The sequence below is a fragment of the Lactuca saligna genome, chromosome 7, assembly GCF_052625555.1.
Source record: "Lactuca saligna cultivar CGN05327 chromosome 7, ASM5262555v1, whole genome shotgun sequence".
Classification (NCBI taxonomy): Eukaryota; Viridiplantae; Streptophyta; class Magnoliopsida; order Asterales; family Asteraceae; genus Lactuca; species Lactuca saligna.
Genome location: NC_136423.1, coordinates 145,180,348 through 145,190,079, shown reverse-complemented (window position 1 = coordinate 145,190,079; position 9,732 = coordinate 145,180,348).

Here is a 9,732-nt window from a genome sequence, read left to right as displayed (position 1 = left end):
GTAATGGAAATTTTCTAACAACTCAAAATCCAATCTTCAAGTCCATGCGATCGAGATCCATCTCTTGTGATTAGATTCATCTTGCTCTCTTATCAAGCTTCCTTTCTTTTCACCGATCTTGCAAAACATTCAGATGCAATCTTATCACATCATGTATTAAGAATCAATGAATAGGAACTTAACGGAGTTAGATAGTGGATTTTACCTGAAGCGCAATCATACTTTTGACTCTCCCATCTCTTAGATCTCTTAGGTAAATAGGGCAACTTCGTCTCCAATGCCCCTTCTCTTGGCAATAAAAGCAAACTGACTCTTTTGGAACAACACATGGAACTTCTTCAGACATCGCCTTTCTCTTATGATCAAACTTTTCGATCGTTGCATGTCTTTCATTGCCATTATCTATATTCATAGAGGTCTTGAAGACAGATACACCAATCAACTTTGATTTTCTATTGCGCCAAACCATTGATGATTCAGCAAAAATAAGCATATAGGTGAGATCCATAAGGGTCACGTCGTGGTTCATCATATAGTACTCTCTTACGAACTCACTATACGAGTTAGGAAGTGACTGAAGAACCAAATCAACATCCATCTCTTCACCGACAACGGATCCCATTCTTAACCTATCAATGTGTGACTTCATACCTAAAACGTGTGCACACACCGACTTTCCTTCTTTATGTTTACTTGCCAAAAGGGCTTGAGTGATATTGAACCTTTCAATTTTACAATCTTGTGGGTTAGGGAGAATAATTGGAGGAGGAGGAGGAAGTGAAGCATGATTTCTTGTTCCTCGATCGTATCGTGGAATATCATCTTCATGTGGAATGCTTGTTCCACGGGATTTGGGAAGACCATAGTTGTCGAACTTTGACATCTACAAAACGGGAGAAAACAAATTCAAGTTAGTTGATTGATTGAGTCCTTAGTAAATCACCCAAATGAGATACCAAGGCTAGGACGCAACACAATACGCTACAACCTAGAAAAGGGATGTCGTAATCTAGTTGCAGAATATTTGAAGGTAAGTGAATGATGATTCACTAATTTCCACCATGAAAAACGAAAAAGAAATTTAAGTTTTAAATCAATGAAAACTCCTAGATCCTCTGAGATTCATTTAACTTTCAATGGCATGTTTAAATCTCGATATGCCCCTCTAGTTTATGACTGGGATGCCGAGGATCACAAAGCGGGTGTGAATAACCATGCAAACTACATGGTGCCCTCACATGTTACAGTCATCTAATTCGATGTGCCGGTAAACCACACGCTCCACCGAACTATGACAAACATTGAGTCACCCTTTTCTACCTTTCCTTAGAACCATTTAGTGTGCCGGTAAACCACACACGCTCCACTAACATCTTCGCAAGGGCACAAAGTGTAATTTCATGGAATTACATCAATTCACTTTTGGCTAAGTAACTAAGAATGGGAATTAGAAAAACATTTAGTTACTTTGTATTTCATTATACTTATAATGGAAGGTTTCATCCTATCTTACCCGTTCGGCTAACGACCCTCCACTAGTCAAGAGTGCGGTGGGTAAGAGTGGATACCCATTCAATCGCCATTTTATAGGCAATTTCCTTAAACACCCCTTATAGACCAGCTTCGTGAATGAGGCCTAGTAACGGTAAGACTGACTTTTACTCATACATATATATAAAGTTAGACTTTTAATGTTATATATATAGTATAGGGTGCATTTTATACTTTTAAAATACTATGTGATTAACTTTAACAATTACACTTTTAATTCAACTAAATGGTTAACCTAAACTTTTATGGATTTATTAAATCTCTTTTAATTATACTCCTTAATTAATTAATAAAACCATAAGGGTGTATTTGAACTTTTCAAAACATTTCTAGGGTTTTAGAATTTAACATTCCTAATTAACTTTTAATCAACTTTTAAATTCCAAAACTTGAGGGCAAGTTTTGAAACATTTCAAAACATTAGGGTTATAATTTAAATATACATCAAAATTAAACCTTTTTAATCAAAATTTAAATTCCGAAACTTGAGGGCAAGTTTTGAAATCTTTTTCAAAACATTAGGGTTTTAACTATTTAAATTTCAAAACAACAAAACTTTTGGGTTCAAATTTAAACTATAAAACCTAAAGGGTAAAAATGAAACTTTTCATAACAAAAAGGATCAAATAACAAATAATCTAAACTAACATTTAATTACATAATTATTCATATTTGATTTGTTTAATGATTTCTTGCAAAACAATTTATCAATTTACTCAAAATAATTAATCAATTATCTTATAAGTAAACAATTATCTTATTAATTGATAAATATCTTCAATTAGATCAAAAATATAGTCAAATATATCATATAATCGGATTAATATTGATCTAACATGATAAGGTAACTATCCATATGCAAAAACAGCAAGAAATCCCGAGATAAGCATTATCTGACGAGTTGACTCATCAAGTCACCCTGGACTCGGCGAGTCCAGCCTCTAGAACATCAAAAATCGAATTTTTTTAGGTATACAATGCATCAATACAATTGAAACCATCCTAGGCTCTGATACCACTGATGGGTTTTGGTCATAAGACATCCTATGTGCTCATCCAAACCCTAATGCTTGGATCTAGGTTTCTCTATTGTACATGCTTTGAATCCAAGACTATAAACCCTAATTTTAGCATTCAAGTAATCATATTAATATGTAATTAGGTTTAAGATCATACCTTGATTGTTATATAGCAATAACAATCCCAAAACTCCTTGTAATGACTTTGGAAGGCTTAGAGTCACAAGTGTCACTCCTCTAATGGCTTACAAACACCAAGAGCAAATGGAGAAGGTATAAAGAGAGAGGAGAGAGGTTAAAATTCGTCCATAGGACTCCTTGGGAATGGATACACGAATTCATGTGCCAAGGGGTGTTTATATAGGTGTAGAGATAGGGTTTCAGTCATTATCCTTATCTAGTTGCTTATCCACAAAGCAATCCATAAGACAATCCTTGAATCCTTATCATAGTTATATTCTAAGGCCTTATCACCTCAAATTCGTTCACCATATATTTAAGATAATCCTTACCTTATTTTGTAACTATCACATAATTACAAATCAGCCCCTCTAGTTTAATTAATTACACTTGATCACAAAATTAATTCCTAATTAATTATTGACCAATATTAATTAAACAAATATGATTTCTCCTTTAATATATTATTCTTATAACATATTAATAAATCATAATATCCTCTCTCTCTTTATTTATTTCTCTAATCAAGTTGCTTTGGTGAAGGCAACCCAAAAGGACCATGCACCATCGGGTCAAGTACATACCAAAATAGTTATGGACTTAGACACTAATCCAACAGTTACATCTCAGCACTACTTATCATCCACAGACGGACGATCAGAGTGAGCGGACCATCCAGACACTTGAGCACATGTTGAGAGCTTGTGTCATAGATTTAAGTGGGAGTTGGGACTCCTACCTTCCCTTAGCTGAGTTTTATTACAACAAAAACTACCACTCTAGTATCGATACTCCGCCTTTCGAGCTCCTCTATGGGAGGAAGTGTCACACCTAGTGTGTTGGGGAGAGGTTAGTCTGTAACATCCAAAAATATGGTCCCAAAAATTTCGTTTTTATAAATAGATAAAATAGTATTTTCAATCATCATCCACACATCTCAACAAAATCAATGTATCAAAATCAGAGTAAATATCAGATGCGGAATCCCCATGGTGTGTGCGATACAATCAGCCCGGGCTCTTCCTCTTGGAACTGGAAGTACCTGAAACATAAACTGAAAACCATAAGCACAAAGCTTAGTGAGTTTCCCTAATATACCACCATACCAGCATATCACATAATGGGCCCCGCCCAAAGAGATACTTGCCTCGCCCACACTCGCATAACGACCCCTCATAATGAGATACGAGCCCCGCCCACACTTGTAATATAGGCCCCGTCCAATAAGCATACAAATACAAGCACATACAAGTATCACACAGACAACGAGTATATCAACATAATCAAAGAGGGTCGGCCTTGGTGCCTTAGACCCACTAAACCCAATGAGGAAAACTCACCTCGAAAAGTTGAATGAAACGAATCATCCCTAAGTGTTGGTCCTACAGCTCCCCGAGCTATCAATTACCAAATAGAAGCTAACTAATATTAGGATCTACATTGTTTAACCGAAAATACCTAAAAGACTATTTTACCCCTAACATAACTTGGTCCAAGAATGAAACCCTAAATCACAATCTAATGGCCTAAGAGCTAAACAATCCAACAAGGCCCAACATATGGCCCAATTTCCAAATAGGCCCAATCCCTTCGCATGGGCTTAGCCTAAGGCCTAGTAATGTTTCCCTAGCCCAAAGGTTCGATTCTAGATGTCCCACTAAGACCCAAGACACAAAGTCCATGAAAGTGGCCCAATCCGAGGCCCAAAGGACGTAAAGCCCAAATCCATTGAGTACGCAGGGCATACTCAACTATATGCCAAGCGTACAGGCTGCATGGCATGTACGCTATGCGTACGAGCTTGTACACCCAACGTACTTACTCAATAAGACATAAACCCATAAATCACTTAAATACTTAAGACCTAGGGCTCCAATCACAAATCTGAGTCATATGAAGTGTCTTAAACCATAAAATTGACAACTTGGTGGTTGGAATGCCCCCAAATGAAACCAAACTCGAAATATGACAATTAACTTCCATAAAAATGACCAATACTCATGCATGGATGATCCAAATCCTCAAAGATGGCAACTTTATGACACTAGGACCCAAATAATACCAAGAGTGGCAACCCTAAGCTTCAGCAACGACATGAACTCATAAGATCTCATTAATGGGACCAATAGGGTCCAAAACAAAACCAAAAGAGATCTAGGATATGAAGTATTAAGTTCAAGACCTTACACCTTGCACAAGCTTGAAATGAAGTAGACAACTCGAATATATTAGCTTATCCTTGAACTACCACATTGTTCCAACCTTCTCTTCCTTGAAAATGGGACAGAAACACCAAAATGCACTCAAGGGACATCCCAAGCACAACAACACACAACAATAGGGTTAGGGTATTGTGGAAGTTGATAAGAGACTAGAGGGAGACTGATAAAGATGGTCCTTAAGACATAATGTTCTTTAAATAGTGCTTAAACCCGAAAAAGTAGGGTTTTGGGTCTAGACAGATATGTTGTGCCTACTCCTTTGTACGAAACACGTACATGCGTGGCACCCGCGTCCAACCTCCATCAGTAGTTCAATACGCACAACGTATGTAGGGTGTTACGTCCCACGCATGACCTCCCTCCTAAGCCTAAAATGAAATATAAAGCCCAATTACTTTAAGGCCCAACCGAAATATTTATGCAACCATCAATTTATGATAAATATCTTGGGAATCGAGTGTTACATAGTCATAGAGTCATGGGAAGGACTAAGGTAGTACTTCAGATGATAAATCTCATCCAGTAGATCAGATAGAGACTTTAGAAAACTCAGAGTCGGCAGAATAGTTATGCAGATAAGCGTCGATTCGATTTGGAGTTCCAGGTTGGAACATGGTCTTACTAAAGGTATCGTCCTAGAAAGGTGTAATATGCTATAGGAATAGGGGCAAGTTAGGGACCTGATATATTGGTTAATTTCGGGTGATATCCAGGGTTGGCAAGGTAACGTACATACTGGATATTCCTGAAGAACTTAGCCAGATCCACAACACCTTCCATGTGTCTTAGCTTCGGAAATGTGTGGTTGATGATTTAGTAGTGGTTCCTTCGGATGATGTTCAAGTTGATGATCATCTGAATTAGATTAAGAGGCCAATGGAAATCTTGGATCGGAAGTCGAAGACACTGCGAAAAAAGGTGGTGGATCTTGTTAATGTGCAGTAGCAACAACGAAAGGGTTCGGACTGGATGTGGGAACCCGAGTCATAGATGCGAGAGCATTTTACCCTGAGTTTTTCACAACAACGAACTTCGAGGATGAAGGATGATTCAAGTGGGGATAATTGTAACATCTAGATCCCTGAGGTACATAATTCCTTGAATTTATAGCTTTTGGAGGGGGTCCGCGGCGTAATATATGATGGTCACGTCATGAGTATTAGTTGACCAAGTTGGCCGCATTTTTGAGTCTCACGATGTGAGGACAACTTGATAACTCAAAACCATAATATTTTTGGTATTTAAAGGAATTAGAGGCTAAGGTTGCACATCCTCAGCCTCTTTCACCCTCTAAGCCTTCTAGAAATCCTAAATTCAACCCTCTTTGAGATCCTTAGTGTTTTGCTTGTTTGAAGGATAAGAAAGAAAGATAAGAAGCACCATTGTGAAGGGAGTTGCAAGGAAGCATAATTGTCTTCAACTCTTCTCTTGTTTGGACCATTGTAAGTACGAAGACTCAATCTTTATTTCATTTCATGGCTAGATGTACGTTTTTGTTCCCATTTCCTTATGTTATAACCTGTTAGAGTGATGAAGATCCATAAAGTTAGAAACTTTATGGATTCAGTTGGTCTTTTGAGTCTTATATCTTTTAGATCTAGAAGTTGGTAAAGTATTAGAAGCTTGCATGAGAACTTGAGGCCATATTTCTACTTTAGAACTAAAATGGTGTAGGGACTTGCATGGTGCATGCATGTCCATAAAGCAATCATTTTTATGGACCATTAGGGCCCCCTTAAGCTTTTATAAGAAATAAAATTGAAGTCTGAAAGAATTAAGAACTTAAAATCATTGGTTTAGGCTTTAGACCATTCTCATGACATGAGACATGAGGTCTCACGACGCAAGGAGGCATAACCCATCCCTTGCAGAGTTGTCAGAGTTCGGAGCGAGTATTTGGAATTGGAACGAGTGACCCATATGAACTGACCACGAATTTAGTCACAAAGTGAGAAGCGATGATTGGGTTTTTAGGCCTTGTTGGGTCACTAGTTTTCTAACTTTAGGTCCCTATGGGACTTTTGAGTATGGATTGACTTAGACTTTAACCAATTTTGGCCCAAGAGTATTTTAGGTAATTTGAGTGGTATTTGAGATTGGTCATTATTTGGTTTTTATGTGACTAGTCAAGTTATCATTTGGAGCAGTGTTCTGCCAGAGAGCTTTTCAGACCGAGATGTGAGTTTTTCTCACTGTACTTGTGGGTCGAAGGCACCAAGTCCGACTGATTAGATTGGTATCCTACTATATATTGATTGATGATATTCTGAGTATGTGGTAGAACTATACTTTTATATGATAGTTACGTTACACTGGTAGATCTGTAGGACTACCTGTGATTACTGACCGTATGATTATATGTTTGTTTAATATGTTTGTTATTTATTATATGTCGACATGTTGTGTTGAAGTTGAGGCTTTAGTGCTATGTGTGTGAGTCAATAGACCAAGGGTATTATAGTCTGGTGACTAAGTGGACCCAAGGGTATTCCAATCCGATAACTGAGTGGACCCGCTGTACAATGGCATTCTAGTCCGATGACTGATTGGACCAGCGGTATTCCAGTCTTATGATTGATTGGACCCAACATGCAATGTTATATATAGGTGTGTGGTGGTAATTTGGGGGAACTCACTAAGCCTTGACTTACAGTTTTAATTTATTATTTCAGGTACTTCAGATGATTGTGGAAAGGTGGATGTGTGATCATGCACATCTTCCTGTTTTATGATATTAGGTCTTGGGAAAACTCAGAATTTGAATAATACTTTTGAGAGAATGGTTCTTTTTGTAAACAATGATGGCTTATGGTTGTTTTTAAAAGTTTTAAATTTTTATGATTTTTGGAGTGCCACAAGTTTGAATACAACGTTATACTCCTACTTATACCTAGGAGCATAACGGACAAATGAGACAATAAGGATTGCAGATCAACCGCCTAATAATGCATTGAAGTTATTCTTGTCTCCTACACCTATTATAGTAAAATGGACAAATACAACAACACAAAACAATACTACTGTATAACTTCTGATATTCTCTCAATCTTTAGAAATCCAATCAGCTCGGAAATATTTTTACGTTGGATGAACATTTTTCTCGGAAACATATATACCTCAGATAGTCTAAGGATCACTTTCTTTTACTATCAATATTAGATCTTGAGGTTTAATCACACAATTCAAAAACACTTTAGAGACACAAAAACACTCTCAAGTAATGGCATATGGATGTGGGCAATTACAAATTTCTATTGGTGTTAGAGACTCGTCAAACAATGTTACAAATTTTTTCCATCAAATTGATGAAAAGAAACCGAGAGATTTGGTACAATTATGATTTGTGTGTATTGTCCAAGAGTCCGAACAAAGCACGATGCAAAAAATTGTTGTTTCAAATATGTATTGTTAAGCGGTGAATTCTGGTCCAGATCATGATCAAGCAACAATGGGAAATGGTGGTACATTATGGCATTACGAAGGGGCTCGTGTTTGTGATAGGATGGAGAAGTTCATAATTCAAGAAAGTTTACCTTTTGACCACATCGACAATCTGCGATTGTCAAAACTCATCCAACAACTCTCCAAACTTGATATTTCCATGCAACTCATTCCACCATTAGACAAGATTGTATAGAAATGTGAAAATTTGCATAAAACGAAATGACATTTGGATTTCAAGCTATAGAAACTAGCGTAAACTTAACTTGTGATGTTTGAATGGGTCCACATGATTCACCGGATACATACCTTTGCGTTACCGATAATTGTGTAAATTCCAATACATGGCAAATGATAAAGTGACTGATTATGTTTGAATTGTTTGGATATTCGAATATCAATGAAAACTTATATAAAATTCTAGATTGTGTGATCAAAACTTACAAACTACAAGGAAAAGTTTTTTATATATTGTTTGATAATGCATCAAATAACACCACCGCGATTTGAGGACTAAAACTAAAAAATAAATCGATTTACGATAGTCTTTTTTTATTTTTTTCTATAGTCGATGTGTTAACGTAACTTGGTTGTCAAGACAGGATATTTTGTATTTTAGATGTAAGAGAAACTTTCAAAAATATGCTTTGTGATATTTTTAGTTCAAGTAACACTCGGTACAAAAAAATGTATGAAGTTTTGCACCGATGCGAATGACCTTTTTTTAGGTCCGAATTGGGACGTACCTACTCAATGAAATTCCACTTGTAAAATGTTTGAATGCGTTTTACATCAAAAATATACTTTAAAAATATTTTATGACAACCTTGCAAAACGTAACCGGTTTACGCCTTATCCGGAGTCGAGCTGGCATACTCAAACTTGTTTCCGAACTGCTTGGAGTATTTAAAACTGCAACTACTTTTTTTGCCGAAAGTTTATTATCCAATAAGTTGTTTAGTTTTAATTCAAGTCTTTTTAATGTGTTTGAAAATAAATGAGTTTTAAATGAGGGTTGATGTGTTTGAAAGAACGGTGAAACCAATGGAAGACAAGTTTATAAAAAATTTCGAAGCCTACGGTTATAACTTGCGTCGCCACATTGAATTTGGCTGTAAATTTTGATGGGGGGTATGAAACTTTAATTTATAACATTTATTACATTTGAGTTTATTGGATAAAGATAAAAAAAGTTATGCATTAAAAGAAATATTAAAATCAACAACCATTCATAACATGATGCGAAATTTAGAGACATACACATCGGCTATTCATAATAATAACGAATCAATTTGACTCTAATACTTTAAGAAATGAAA